The following is a 16341-nucleotide window of genomic DNA, read 5'->3' as shown; positions in this document are numbered from 1 at the left end:
ATTGTGATGTCCTTGGATTTGTGCAATGGGAATCGGATCGTGATGAGATCACGATAATGAGATCGATTCACCTTTAAACACATATCCTAAATAATCCCGGTCATAGGTTACTCGAGAGGGACATCGTGATAACCGGATAGACTGGTGTGCTGTATACCCGTCCATATGATGGATGCAACTGGTCTCATAGCTGCTCGTGTAGGGACACTAGGGATACAATACAGGTGCTCATTGGAGAATGAGTTCACTGATTGATCCGCTTACGGAATGCTGGATGGTTGATGATGCCTTATTGTCAGACAGCGATTCCGTAGTCCTAGTGGTGTATCTGGTCCTTAGACTTGAGACACCAAGGATGTCCTGTATGAGTGCTCCACTCTTTGATACCAGACTTATAGGTTTGGCTGTCCCAGATCTAGTACAGCTGGTCATTGGGAGTGGTAGTCGACCTTACGAGGGCTATTGAGTGTCGATAGAGGATCATCCACTCTCGGCGTCATGAGAGGAATATCCCATGTGTTCTTGCTCAGACAAATCCCTGGCCAGGGTCATTCGGGTTGAGAGAGAAAGAGTTCTCCGGGAGAATCCGATTAGAGCGAGACTCGAGTAGAAACCGTATGGGTCTGACAGCACCATGCTCGATATACGGTCTCTGGGATATTAGATGGATGAGGGACTATAGGTACATGGTAACAGAGGACAGACAGGTCCAATGGATTAGATTCCCCTGTATCGTCTGGGGACTACGGCGTAGTGGCCTAGTACGTCCGTAGTCGATGAGTCGAGTGAATTATTACAGAGATAATAATTCACTAAGTTAGAAGGAGTTCTGACATGTATGACTCACGACCAGCTCGATATTGGGCCTAGAGGGTCACACACATATGGTAGGCATTGCGATGAGTAGAGGTTCGGATATGAGATATCCGACGGAGCCCTTATCTTATTGGATGCAGATCCAATACCCACTAGGGGAGGACCCATTAGGGTTTGACAGGGGACCTCTATAAATAGGAGGGATTCAGAGTCTCATAGGCTAGAGTCTTTGCTTGCCTTTCCTATTCTCCTCTCCCTCTCCACCTCAGAGTAGGCCTGGAGTTTTGAGGAGCGTCGTCGCAACTCTGCTGTGTGGATCACCACTAGAGAGGAGGATGCTTGACCTCCTTCACCCTCTCCTAAGGATCTGCAAGAAAACAGGGATATACGATCTCCCTAGGTAACACAATCTCTATACGCAGTTTTGTGTTTCGCGGATTTTGCGCATCAATCTTCGCACGACGACGAACATCTTTTTGGGAATCGGGGATTTTGTTTTCTTGTTCTTCCGCTGCGCATGTGATGTCGCCCCCAAGATTTCCCAACAGTGGTATCAGAGTCAGGTTGTTCGTGCGAATGATTGGTTTTGAACTGCGTGTGTTGTGTTTAGGAAGAATTTTGACGTCAAAATCGTTGACGCAAAAGCGAGAAAGGGCAGCAACAGTTGCTGCCCTTGATCTGCGTGCGTGAAGCGCAGCCGAAGGCGGGCAGCACAGGGGCTGCGTCTGCAGCAGCCGGCCGGCGGCCTGCTTGCAGCAGGCTTGCTACCGGCGGGGCTGGCAGCCCACGGGCAGAGGCGCCGTAGGGCAGCGACGCCTGCCGTCGCTACTCCCGCGGGCGAAACCCCCCCCACAGGGGCGGCCGCCCGGCGGGACAGCACCGCCTGCGGAGGCAGCGGCGCCCGAAGGGGGTGCCCACCCGCAGCGGCATCGCCGCCAGCGGGCGTGCCGCCTACAGGCGAGGGCAGTGCCCTCGCACCGCCGCACAGGCCGCCGCCGGCTGGGTGGCGGCGACGGCAGCAGCGAAAGGGGGAAAGGGCATTAGGGTTTTGTGGGCAAAAGATAGTTTTGCCCCTCGGAATTTGAGAAATTCCAGTTTCTATCTTTTGTCCAAATTACGAAAATACCTCTATAAATTCTGAAATTCCCTACATGTCCCTGATTTCAAAAAAATTAATTAATTAAAAGGTTTCGTTGATTATTATTTTTATTATTATCTAGTAGTCCTACAAGATGATGATTATTTATACATATGATGTATGATGTGTGGACGGATGATCATGGACCATGTGATGTGTGTACTTGTGATTATTATTATTGAGGTCTGCGAGCCTCCATTATATTTCTCGTTTATTGTCGGGCCTGCGTGCCTATGATTAAGTTGTAATCACATGAGGAGGCGCAAAGGGAGCGTGGATGCGATAGCGGGACCCACGAGACGGACGATCGTGATGCATGGAGATGCATCAAGATGTCGACGGAACCGAAGATGTCGACGGAACCGACGAGGACGAGATGGACGATCACAGGGCATGGAGATGCACCGTTGCACACATAGATCTTGATGTGAGTGATTAGGCCTACTGGCTCTGGCCTAATCATATTAGGTTATGGTCCATGATCATCTGGTGTGATTGCTTATACACATACTAGATAAGTATATATATTTGCATGCGATGTAGATATATATTAAATATGTATATGTGTGACATGTCATATTAGGAGACAAAATCTTAGAAACATCTCTCGATAATATTAAGTCGGTAAACGTGAGGCAATTAGATTGACCCACGTGACCTTCCATCGTTATAAGTAGGAACCGATTCCCGGTGTAGGTTGAGTTGGTCGAGTCCCTCGAGACTCACCTATATCGCGATTCGCTATCTTGCTTACGACATAGAGATGTCACCGGTGACCTGAGGGCATGGTATACTTGGTCGAGTCCCTCGAGGGTATATCATCAAATCAGACTTATCTTGTAACGAAGGTGTTGACTTAACCGAGCATCATGGTTGGTCGAGTCCCTCGAGGCCATGGTGATTCGGAGGCCGAACAGGACGGGAATCACAAGGAGTTGTGATTGGTAAGAGTTGCCTATCTTTTAGGCTTAGTGTGATTGGTCGAGTCCCTCGAGGTTACACTAAGACGCTGATTGGATCCTGATCCCCACTAGAAGTCTGCCGGAAACTTCTGTTTCATGTGCTGAGGGTGTCGCGTGACTCGTTAGTAAAATAGTGGGAGCATATTAAGATAGAAGTCCATATCTTGATAGTTTATTTCTTGCAAAATCTGCATGTTATTCATTTCTGCTGCATATTTATTTTTAGAAAATGTCGCTTTCAAATCCCTTACGTGGCATACTTGATGTCAACCGCCTCACTGGTCCAAATTATACGGATTGGCTCCGTAACTTGAGAATTGTTCTCACAGCGGAGAAAATCGTGTACGTCCTTGATACAGTGATGCCTACGCCCGAAGAAGGGGCAAGCGAGGATGAGATCGCTCGCTACATGAAGTACATTGATGACTCCACTCTTGCTCAGTGCTATATGTTGGGCTCTATGACTCCAGAGTTACAGAGACAACATGAAAAGATGGATGCCAGATCTATTCTCCTACATGTCTGCAAATTGTTTGAGGAACAGGGAAGGACTCAACGATATGAGATATCTAAGAGCCTCTTCCGTGGTAGGATGACTGAGGGGACACTGGTTTAGAACCATGTCCTAAAGATGATTGAGTGGATAGAGAAACTCACAGGTCTAGGAATGGTCCTAGAGGATAACTTGTGTGTGGACATTGTACTTTAGTCCCTACCAGATTCCTTTTCATAGTTCATAATGGATTTTAATATGAACAAGCTTGAGGTGACTCTCCCAGAGCTCCTCAATATGTTGAGGGAGGCAGAGAGTACTATTAAGAAAGAGAAGCCAGTTCTCTACACTGGTGAGACCAGAAAGAAAAGGAAAGCAGAAAGGTCCCTTAAGAAGGGAAAGGGCAAGGGCAAACTAGGTAAAGCAAAGGTTGCTAAGAAAGACCCTGCAAAGGACAAAGGCCAGTGCTTCCACTATGGTAAAGATGGGCACTGGAAGAGGAACTGCAAAGAGTACCTTGCAGAAAGGGCGAAACAAGAAGCTTGGTGAAGCTTCAGGTATATTCATGATCAATATCCAATTGGCAGATTTTTGTGATAATGCATTGGTATTGGATACCAATATTGCTTATCACATCTACAATTTATTGTAAATTCTAGCAAAGCCAAGGGGAGATTGACGAGAGGAATATTGCATAAAGGTTTGTTTATGCAAGACACTACTCCACATATCATGAATGTAAGTGTCCAAAAGGAAACGAGATGAGTTGAACAGTGCATACCTGTGGCATTGTAGGCTAGGTCACATCCATGAAAGAATGATTCAAAAGTTGCTAAATGATGGATATCTAGATCCATTCGACTATGTGTCATATGCAACTTGTGAGCCTTGCATTCGTGGAAAACTGACCAAATCTCCATTTAGTGGAACTGGAGAGAGAGCCACTGAGTTATTGGAACTCATACATAGTGATGTATGTGGACCCATGTCAACTCATGCCATTGGAGGTTACTCCTACTTTATTACATTTACTGATGATTTCTCGAGGACCAAAAGGTCTTTGTAGCTAAGAGAGCAGTGTTCCTTAAGAAGGAACACATTCTTGGCGGAGACAGTGGGAGAATGATAGAGTTGAGCGAGGTTGGAGAACCAAGCTCAAGCACCACTCTATAGCCCGAGTCTGTTCAGGTACCTAATACACAAGTATCAACTTTACGCAGGTCTAATAGAGTATCCCATCCTCCTGAGAGATATGTGGGACATATTAGAGCAGAGGATGTAGAGGATATTGATCCTCAGACCTACGAGGAGGCTATTATGAGTATAGACTCCGGGAAGTGGCAAGAAGCCATGAATTCTGAGATGGATTCTATGTACTCCAATAAGGTTTGGAACCTAGTTGATGCGCCCGAAGGTATTGTACCCATCGGTTGCAAGTGGATCTTTAAGAAAAAAATCAGAGTAGATGGAAAGGTAGAGACATATAAAGCAAGGCTAGTGGCTAAGGGGTATCGTCAAAGGCAAGGTGTTGACTACGACGAAACTTTCTCACCCGTAGCAATGCTAAAATCCATCAGAATTCTATTGGATATTGCAGCACACTATGATTATGAGATCTGGCAGATGGATGTGAAAACCGCATTCCTCAACGGGAACCTCGAGGAGGTGTATATGATGCAACCTGAGGGATTCGTGTCCAAGAACTGCCCAGATAAGGTGTGTAGGTTGCTTAGATCCATTTATGGACTAAAGCAAGCTTCCCGAAGTTGGAACATAAGATTTGATGAGGCAATCAGATCTTATGACTTCGTTAAGAACGAAGATGAGCCTTGTGTATACAGAAAGGTAAGTGGGAGCGCTATCACCTTTTTGGTATTATATGTGGATGACATCCTCATCATTGGGAATGACATAGGAATGTTATCCACAGTAAAGGCTTGGTTATCTAGACACTTCTCCATGAAGGACTTAGGGGAAGCATCTTATATCTTGGGGATTAGAATCTATAGAGATAGATCCAAAAGGATGCTTGACTTGTCCTAGTCCACGTACATAGAAACCATTGTCAAAATGTTTGGCATTGAAAATTCTAAGAAAGGGCGAACATGGATATGATACCTTATGCCTCAGCAATAGGGTCTATCATGTATGCCATGCTATGTACTAGGCCTGATATAGCGCATGCTCTTAGTGTCACGAGCAGGTATCAGGCGGATCCAGGCTTGGAGCACTGGAAAGCAGTAAAGTGTATCCTTATGTACTTGAGAAGGACTAAGGATCTTTTACTAATATATGGAGGTAATAGCCTTAAGGTTGAAGGCTACACTAACTCAAGTTTTCAGTCTGATGTCGATGATAGCAAGTCAAATTCAGGATATGTGTATACCTTGAATGAAGGAGCAGTGTGCTGGAAGAGTTCCAAGCAAGATACCACTGCTGACTCGACCACAGAGGCGGAGTACATTGCTGCATTAGATGTAGCAAAGGAGGGAGTCTGGGTGAAGAAGTTCATCACAGATTTGGGAGTCGTGCTGGGTAGCGAGGAGCCGATCTCCTTATATTACGATAATAACAGGGCGATTACTCAAATAAGGGAACCCGGGTCTCATCAGAAGTGTTCTGAGGAGGTTCCAACTTATCAGAGAGATCGTAACTCGAGGATATGTAGCAGTGGAAAGAGTTTCATCCGAAGATAACATTGCAGATCCACTGACAAAGCCGTTGTCTCATTTTGTCTTTGAGCATCACAGGGGTCTGATGGGGATCAGACACAAAGGTGATTGGCTTTAGGTCAAGTGGGAGATTGCTAGTCATAAGTGCCCAGCAAGCCAATCACGTGAGTGATGGCACGTGTGACTTATATAGAATCTTTTTGCTTATTATATTTTGGCGTATATCACTTTATAACTATTGCATAAATGCATACATATATTGTGATGTCCTTGCTGGCAGCCCGCGGGCAGCACAGGGGCTGCGTCTGCAGCAGCCGGCCGGCGGCCTGCTTGCAGCAGGCTTGCTACCGGCGGGGCTGGCAGCCCACGGGCAGAGGCGCCGTAGGGCAGCGACGCCTGCCGTCGCTACTCCCGCGGGCGAAACTCCCCCCACAGGGGCGGCCGCCCGGCGGGACAGCACCGCCTGCGGAGGCAGCGGCGCCCGAAGGGGGCGCCCACCCGTAGCGGCATCGCCGCCAGCGGGCGTGCTGCCTGCAGGCGAGGGCAGTGCCCTCGCCCCGCCGCACAGGCCGCCGCCGGCAAGGTGGCGGCGGCGGCAGCAGCGAAAAGGGGAAAAGGCATTAGGGTTTTCTGGAAAAAGACAATTTTGCCCCTCGAAATTTGAGAAATTTCAGTTTCTGTCTTTTGTCCAAATTATGAAAATACCCTTAGGAATTGAGAAATTCCCTACATGTCCCTGATTTCAGAAAAATATTAATTAATTAAAAGGTTTAGTTGATTATTATTTTTATTATTATCTAGTAGTCCTACATGATGATGATTATTTATAAATGTGATGTATGATGTGTGGACGGATGATCATGGACCGTGTGATGTGTGTACTTGTGATTATTATTATTGAGGTCTGCGAACCTCCATTATATTTCTCGTTTATTGTCGGGCCTGCGTGCCTATGATTAAGTTGTAATCACATGAGGAGGCGCAGCGGGAGCGTGGATGCGATAGCGGGACCCACGAAACGGACGATCGTGATGCATGGAGATGCATCAAGATGTCGACGGAACCGACAAGGACGAGATGGACGATCACGGGGCATGGAGATGCACCGTTGCACACATAGATCTTGATGTGAGTGATTAGGACTACTGGCTCGGGCCTAATCATATTAGGTTGTGGTCCATGATCATCTGATGTGATTGCTTATACATATACTAGATATGTATATATATTTGCATGCGATGTAGATATATATTAAATATGTATATGTGTGACATGTCATATTAGGAGACCAAATTATAGAAACATCTCTCGATAATATTAAGTCGGTAAACGTGAGGCAATTAGATTGACCCACGTGGCCTTCCATCGTTATGAGTAGGAACCGATTCCCGGTGTAGGTTGAGTTGGTCGAGTCCCTCGAGACTCACCTATATCGCGATTCGCTATCTTGCTTACGACATAGAGATGTCACCGGTGACCTGAGGGCATGGTATACTTGGTCGAGTCCCTCGAGGGTATATCATCAAATCAGACTTATCTTGTAACGAAGGTGTTGACTTAACCGAGCATCATGGTTGGTCGAGTCCCTCGAGGCCATGGTGATTCGGAGGCCGAACAGGACAGGAATCACAAGGAGTTGTGATTGGTAAGAGTTGCATACCTTTTAGGCTTAGTGTGATTGGTCGAGTCCCTCGAGGTTACACTAAGACGTTGATTGGATCCTGATCCCCACTAGAAGTCTGCCGGAGACTTCCGTTTCACGTGCTGAGGGTGTCGCGTGACTCGTTAGTAAAATAGTGGGAGCATATTAAGATAGAAGTCCATATCTTGATAGTTTATTTCTTGCAAAATCTGCATGTTATTCATTTCTGCTACATCTTTATTTTCAAAAAATGTCGCTTTCAAATCCCTTACGTGGCATACTTGATGTCAACCGCCTCACTGGTCCAAATTATACGGATTGGCTCCGTAACTTGAGAATTGTTCTCACAGCGGAGAAAATCATGTACGTCCTTGATACAGTGATGCCTACGCCCGAAGAAGGGGCAAGCGAGGATGAGATCGCTCGCTACGTGAAGTACATTGATGACTCCACTCTTGCTCAGTGCTATATGTTGGGCTCTATGACTCCTGAGTTACAGAGACAACATGAAAAGATGGATGTCAGATCCATTCTCCTACATGTCCGTAAATTGTTTGAGGAACAGGGAAGGACTCAACGATATGAGATATCCAAGAGCCTTTTCCGCGCTAGGATGACTGAGGGGACACCGGTTCATAACCATGTCCTAAAGATGATTGAGTGGATAGAAAAACTCACAGGTCTAGGAATGGTCCTAGAGGATAACTTGTGTGTGGACGTTGTGCTTCAGTCCCTACCAGATTCCTTTTCACAGTTCATAATGAATTTTAATATGAACAAGCTTGAGGTGACTCTCCCAGAGCTCCTCAATATGTTGAGGGAGGCAGAGAGTACTATTAAGAAAGAGAAGCCAGTTCTCTACACTGGTGAGACCAGAAAGAAAAGGAAAGCAGAAAGGTCCCTTAAGAAGGGGAAGGGCAAGGGCATACCAGGTAAAGCAAAGGTTGCTAAGAAAGACCCAGTAAAGGACAAAGGCCAGTGCTTCCACTATGGTAAAGATGGGCACTGGAAGAGAAACTGCAAAGAGTACCTTGCAGAAAGGGCAAAACAAAAGCTTGATGAAGCTTCAGGTACATTCATGATCAGTCTCCATTTGTCAGACTCTTATGATAACACATGGGTATTGGATACCGGTAGTGCTTATCATATATGCAATTCGTTGCAGGTTCTGGCAAGGCCTAGGAGACTAGAGAGAGGCGAGATGGACCTCAAGATAGGTAATGGAGCAAAAGTTGCTGTATTAGCTGTTGGCGAGGTCGCCCTACATCTGCCTAGTGGAGCTTTTATTGCATTAGATGCATGTTATTTTGTTCCTTCTATTATCAAAAACATTATCTCCATTTCATGTTTAACAGTTAGTGGATATAAATTTGTTTTTGAGAACAATGGTTGTTCGATATTATTAGATGATAAGATCATCACGAAAGGAACATTGCATAATGGTTTATTTATGTTAGACACCACTCCACATATCATGAATGTAAATGTGTCCAAAAGGAAACGAGATGAGTTGAACAGTGCATACCTGTGGCATTGTAGGCTAGGTCACATCCATGAAAGAAGGATTCAAAAGTTGCTAAATGATGGATATCTAGATCCATTCGACTATGTGTCATATGCAACTTGTGAGCCTTGCATTCGTGGAAAACTGACCAAATCTCCATTTAGTGGAACTGGAGAGAGAGCCACTGAGTTATTGGAACTCATACATAGTGATGTATGTGGACCCATGTCAACTCATGCCATTGGAGGTTACTCCTACTTTATTACATTTACTGATGATTTCTCAAGGTATGGATATGTGTACTTAATGAAGTACAAGTCCGAGGCCTTTGAGAAATTCAGAGAGTATAGGAATGAGGTGGAGAACCAAACTGGAAAGAGTATCAAAACTCTTCGATCAGATCGAGGAGGTGAGTACTTAAGTACAGAGTTTACTCAGTTCCTCAAGGACCATGGGATATTATCCCAATGGACACCTCCTTATACACCTCATCTCAATGGTGTCTCTGAAAGGAGAAATCGTACGTTATTAGATATGGTACGGTCCATGATGAGTTTCGCTGACCTACCCATCTCGTTCTGGGGATATGCCCTAGAAATCGCAGCTTACCTTCTGAACAGAATTCCAACTAAGTCGGTAGTGTCTACACCATATGAGATATGGAAAGGGAAGAAGCCTGATCTTAAGGTTGTTAAGATTTGGGGTTGCCCTACCCACATTAAAAGACACAACCCCGACAAGTTAGAATCAAGGACAGAGCGATGCAAATTTGTGGGATACCCCAAGGAAACTTGTGGGTATTATTTCTATCATCTCGAGGACCAAAAGGTCTTTGTAGCTAAGAGAGCAGTGTTCCTTAAGAAGGAACACATTCTTGGCGGAGACAGTGGGAGAATGATAGAGTTGAGCGAGGTTGGAGAACCAAGCTCAAGCACCACTCTACAGCCCGAGTCTGTTCAGGTACCTAATACACAAGTATCAACTTTACGCAGGTTTGATAGAGTATCCCATCCTCTTGAGAGATATGTGGGACATATTAGAGGAGAGGATGTAGAGGTTATTGATCCTCAGACCTACGAGGAGGCTATTATGAGTATAGACTCCGGGAAGTGGCAAGAAGCCATGAATTTTGAGATGGATTCTATGTACTCCAATAAGGTTTGGAACCTAGTTGATGCGCCCGAAGGTATTGTACCCATCGGTTGCAAGTGGATCTTTAAGAAAAAGATCGGAGTAGATGGAAAGGTAGAGACCTATAAAGCAAGGCTAGTGGCTAAGGGGTATCGTCAAAGGCAAGGTGTTGACTACGACGAAACTTTCTCACCCGTAGCAATGCTAAAATCCATCAGAATTCTATTGGCTATTGCAGCACACTATGATTATGAGATCTGGCAGATGGATGTGAAAACCGCATTCCTCAACGGAAACCTCGAGGAGGAGGTGTATATGATGCAACCTGAGGGATTCGTGTCCAAGAACTGCCCAGATAAGGTGTGTAGGTTGCTTAGATCCATTTATGGACTAAAGCAAGCTTTCCGAAGTTGGAACATAAGATTTGATGAGGCAATCAGATCTTATGACTTCGTTAAGAACGAAGATGAGCCTTGTGTATACAGGAAGGTAAGTGGGAGCGCTATCACCTTTTTGGTGTTATCTGTGGATGACATCCTCATCATTGGGAATGACGTAGGAATGCTATCCACAGTAAAGACTTGGTTATCTAGACACTTCTCCATAAAGGACTTAGGGGAAGCATCCTATATCTTGGGGATTAGAATCTATAGAGATAGATCCAAAAGGATGCTTGGCTTGTCCCAGTCCAGGTACATAGAAACCATTGTCAAAAGGTTTAGCATGGAAAATTCCAAGAGAGGTCTCATACCGATGAGACATGGGATATCGCTTTCTACGAGTATGTCCCCAAAGACTCCAGAAGAAAGGGCAAACATGAATATGATACCTTATGCCTCAGCAATAGGGTCTATCATTTATGTCATGCTATGTACTAGGCCTGATATAGCGCATGCTCTGAGTGTCACGAGCAGGTATCAGGCGGATCCAGGCTTGGAGCACTGGAAAGCAGTAAAGTGTATCCTTAAGTACTTGAGAAGGACTAAGGATCTTTTACTAGTATATGGAGGAAATAACCTTAAGATTGAAGGCTACACTGACTCAAGTTTTCAGTCTGATGTCGATGATAGCAAGTCGAATTCAGGGTATGTGTACACCTTGAATGGAGGAGCAGTGTGCTGGAAGAGTTCCAAGCAAGATACTACTACTGACTCGACCACAGAGGCGGAGTACATTGCTGCATTAGATGTAGCAAAGGAGGGAGTCTGGGTGAAGAAGTTCATCACAGATTTGGGAGTCGTGCCGGGTAGCGAGGAGCCGATCTCCTTATATTGCGACAACTATGGGGCGATTACTCAAATAAGGGAACCCGGGTCTCATCAGAAGTGTTCTGAGGAGGTTCCAACTTATCAGAGAGATCGTAACCCGAGGATATGTAGTAGTGGAAAGAGTTCTATCCGAAGATAACATTGCAGATCCACTGACAAAGTCGTTGTCTCAGTTTGTCTTTGAGCGTCACAGGGGTCTGATGGGGATCAGACACATAGGTGATTGGCTTTAGGTCAAGTGGGAGATTGCTAGTCATAGGTGCCCAACAAGCCAATCACGTGAGTGATGGCACGTATGACTTGATACAGAATCTTTTTGCTTATTATATTTTGGCGTATATCACTTTATAACTATTGCATAAATGCATACATATATTGTGATGTCCTTGGATTTGTGAAATGGGAATCGGATCGTGATGAGATCACGATAATGAGATCGATTCACCTTTAAACACATATCCTAAATAATCCCGGTCATAGGTTACTCGAGAGGGACATCGTGATAACCGGATAGACTGGTGTGCTGTATACCCGTTCATATGATGGATGCTGCTGGTCTCATAGCTGCTCGTGTAGGGACACTAGGGATACAGTACAGGTGCTCATTGGAGAATGAGTTCACTGATTGATCCGCTTACGGAATGCTGGATGGTTGATGATGCCTTATTGTCAGACAGCGATTCCGTAGTCCTAGTGGTGTATCTGGTCCTTAGACTTGAGACACCAAGGATGTCATGTATGAGTGCTCCACTCTTTGATACCAGACTTATAGGTTTGGCTGTCCCAGATCTAGTACAGCTGGTCATTGGGAGTGGTAGTCGACCTTACGAGGGCTATTGAGTGTCGATAGAGGATCATCCACTCTTGGCGTCATGAGAGGAATATCCCATGTGTTGTTGCTCAGACAAATCCCTGGCCAGGGTCATTCGGGTTGAGAGAGAAAGAGTTCTCCGGGAGAATCCGATTAAAGCGAGACTCGAGTAGAAACCGTATGGGTCTGACAACACCATGCTCGATATACGGTCTCTGGGATATTAGATGGATGAGGGATTATAGGTACACGGTAACTGAGGACAAACAGGTCCAATGGATTGGATTCCCCTGTATCGTCTGGGGACTACGGCGTAGTGGCCTAGTATGTCCGTAGTCGATGAGTTGAGTGAATTATTACAGAGATAATAATTCACTAAGTTAGAAGGAGTTCTGACAGGTATGACTCACGACCAGCTCGATATTGGGCCTAGAGGGTCACACACATATGGTAGGCATTGCGATGAGTAGAGGTTCGGATATGAGATATCCGACGTCGTCCTTGTCTTATTGGATGCAGATCCAATACCCACTAGGGAAGGACCCATTAGGGTTTGACACGGGATCTCTATAAATAGGAGGGATTCACAGCCTCATAGGCTAGAGCCTTTGCTTGCCTTTCCTATTCTCCTCTTCCTCTCCACCTCAGAGCAGGCCTGGAGTCTTGAGGAGCGTCGTCGCAACCCTGCTGTGTGGATCACCGCTAGAGAGGAGGACACTTGACCTCCTTTACCCTCTCCTAAGGATCTGCAAGGAAACAGGGATATACGATCTCCCTAGGTAACACAATCTACTCTATACGCAGTTTTATGTTTCGCGGATTTTTACGCACCAATCTTCGCACGACGACGAACATCTTTTTGGGAATCGTAGATTTTGTTTTCTTGTTCTTCCGCTGCACATGTGATGTCGCCCCCAAGATTTCCCAACACCTATGACTAGCAAAGGCGACGAAGCGAAGACTACCTGTGTGATCAGGTATGGAGCGTTTGAGTTTTTGGTGATGCCTTTTGGCTTAACCAACACTCCGGCCACATTCTGCACTCTCATGAACCAGCTATTCAAGGAGTATTTGGATAAGTTCATGGTCATCTACTTGGACGATATCGTCGTCTACAGCCAAACGCTCGAGGAGCACGTCAAACATCTTCGGACGATTTTCAAGGTTCTCAGGGAGAACACTTTGTTCGTGTAAAGGGAGAAATGCTACTTTGCTCAAACTGAGATATTATTCTTGGGACATCGAATTGGTGATGGCTCCATTCGGATGGATAAGTCGAAGGTGCAAGCGGTTGCGGAATGGCGAACTCCAAAGAAGGTGCCAGAGTTGAGATCCTTCCTTGGTTTCGTCAATTATTATTGACACTTCATAGCGGGATATTCGAAGCGTGCAACCCCACTGACCGAGTTGCTGAAGAAGGAGCAGTCTTGGAAGTGGTCTGACAAATGTGAAATAGCATTCCAAGATCTGAAGGCTGCTGTTATGGAAGAACCAGTGCTCAAATTGCCAGACTATGGGGAGCTTTTTGAAGTCCATACAGATGCTTCGGACTTCACTATTGGGGGAGTACTCATGCAGGAGGGTCATCCGATGGCCTACGAGAGCCGAAAACTCAACGAGACCGAGCGGCAGTATCTAGTGCATGAGAAGGAGATGACAGTAGTGATCCACTATCTACGAGTTTGGCGACACTATCTCCTCGGATCGTGATTTGTGTTGAGGACGGACAACATCGCTCTGAGCTATTTCCAAACTCAGAAGAAGCTCTCCCCAAAGCAGGTGCGTTGGTAGGACTTCCTGGCTGAATTTGATATGGCAATGGAGTATAAGCCTGGGAAGGCAAATGTCATGGCCGATGCATTGAGTCGGAAGGTGGAGCGTATGAATGCCGCACAATTGGAGGGCGGAAACCAAGCAAGTCAGTTGCACTCCAACTTCCTTTCCAGAATCAGGGATGGACTGTATAGTGACCCCCAGGCAGTTATCCTGATGCAGCTCATCAAAGAAGGCAAGGCACGATGATTTTGGGTCCAAGAGGGACTCGTTTACATAAAAGGGAATAGGGTTTATGTTCCCCGAGTGGACAATTTGAGGCGTGAACTCTTAAAAGAGTGTCACGATTCCCTTTGGGCTGGACACCCAGGCATTCACAGGACGTTGGCTCTCGTGGAGAGGGCCTTCTACTGGCCGAAGATGGGGACCGATGTGAAGGAATATGTTTGAACATGCCTTACTTGCTAACAAGACAAGGTGGAGTAGCGAAAGCAGGTGGGACTTTTGGAGCCGTTGCCCGTACTAGAAAGGCCGTGGGAGAGCATTTCCTTGGATTTCATATCAAGCTTGCCACTTGTAGGGAGACTCGGATCGATACTCGTGGTGGTCGATCGATTTTCAAAGTATGCAACTTTCATTGCTGCTCCCCTACACTATTCAGCAGAGGAGGCGGCCAAGCTGATGATGAAAGATGTGGTGAAGTATTGGGGAGTCCCACATAATATCATTAGTGATCGAGATGCTCGGTTCCTGGGACGATTCTGGACCGAGCTATTCAAATTGTTGGGGTCGAAGTTATACTTCTCTACAAGCCTCCACCCCCAGACGGATGGCCAGACTAAAAGGATAAACTCGCTCCTGGAGCAATATCTCCGGCACTACGTGAGTGCCAACCAACGAGATTGGGTGAAGCTATTGGACATTGCCCAATTCTCCTACACCTTGCAGCGGATCTCTGCATCCGACAAGAGCCCCTTCGAGATCATCACAGGACAACAACCGTCGACTCCGCACACCATGGCAATTGGGTATACTAGGAGTAGTCCATCAGCCTATCATTTCGCAAAGGAGTGGCATCGAAATGCAGATATTGCGCGGGCTTACTTGGGGAAGGCGGCAAAAAGGATGAAGAAGTGGGCAGACTTGGGAAGGCGCCCGCAAGAGTTCAAAGTTGGCGATTTGGTGTTGGTAAAGCTCCAACCGGCATCACTCCAATTCTTTAGGAACGAAGTCCACAATGGATTGGTACGCAAGTATGAAGGGCTCTTCCCAATTATTAGCAGGGTAGGCAACGTCTCTTACAAGTTGCAGCTGCCGGCATGGTTCAAAATTCACAACGTTCTTCACGCCAGCAACCTAAAAGCTTACCACTCGAATCCGCAAGATGCTTCCTGAAGTGTTCCAACTCGACTACCTCCCATCACAACCTCCTACGAGAAGTGAGTTGAAACTATTCTAGCGGACCGCAAGATAAAGCTACCCAACGGAGCTGAGCAGACAGAGTACTTGGTGAAGTGGCGAAAGCTTCCCCGAACTGAAGCCAGTTGGGAGCCTGAAGACACCCTGCGACATGAAGAAGAAATCATCAACAACTACCAACATGCGTCGATAGTTTAAGTGGGGGAGAATGTCACGAACGGTCGTCACGCACTCGCAATAACTCCATTCAATGAACCGTTCGTCGCTCACACCTACATGTACAGCTGCTTGACAGCATGTTTTTTCTTGGTCTTGGGTCATTTTGCTTGTAAAAATGTAAGTTCGAACAAGCTGCAGCGTTACAAAGCGATCGCTCACCAAACCGAGCAAAACAGCCCCAAAACAGCCCAAAACAGCTCCGTTTTTGCGTGCCGCGGGCTGATTTCTGCAATCTACCTCCGCTCACCAAAACGTCAGCCATCTCAGCCCCTTTAAACCCCCCGGGTGGCACAGGGCTGGATGGGGCTTCGGATATATACCGGGCGTTGAACTCTCTTTCGCAAGTTCGCACGTGGCCTTTACGGGAACTTGTTGTCGCGCCCGGGACCAGGTGAGCGGCTGTTTGTGGGCTTGCAGCTGTTCGTTCAACCTTCTAAAGCCCTTGTTTTCCCCCTCTCCCTCTTTTCTCTTATGCATGCAAGGTGCTCGCTGA

The sequence above is a fragment of the Musa acuminata genome, unplaced genomic scaffold (assembly GCF_036884655.1).
Source record: "Musa acuminata AAA Group cultivar baxijiao unplaced genomic scaffold, Cavendish_Baxijiao_AAA HiC_scaffold_1137, whole genome shotgun sequence".
Lineage (NCBI taxonomy): Eukaryota > Viridiplantae > Streptophyta > Magnoliopsida > Zingiberales > Musaceae > Musa > Musa acuminata.
The sequence above is the reverse complement of the archived record's forward strand: the minus strand, read 5'-3'. Positions refer to the sequence as shown.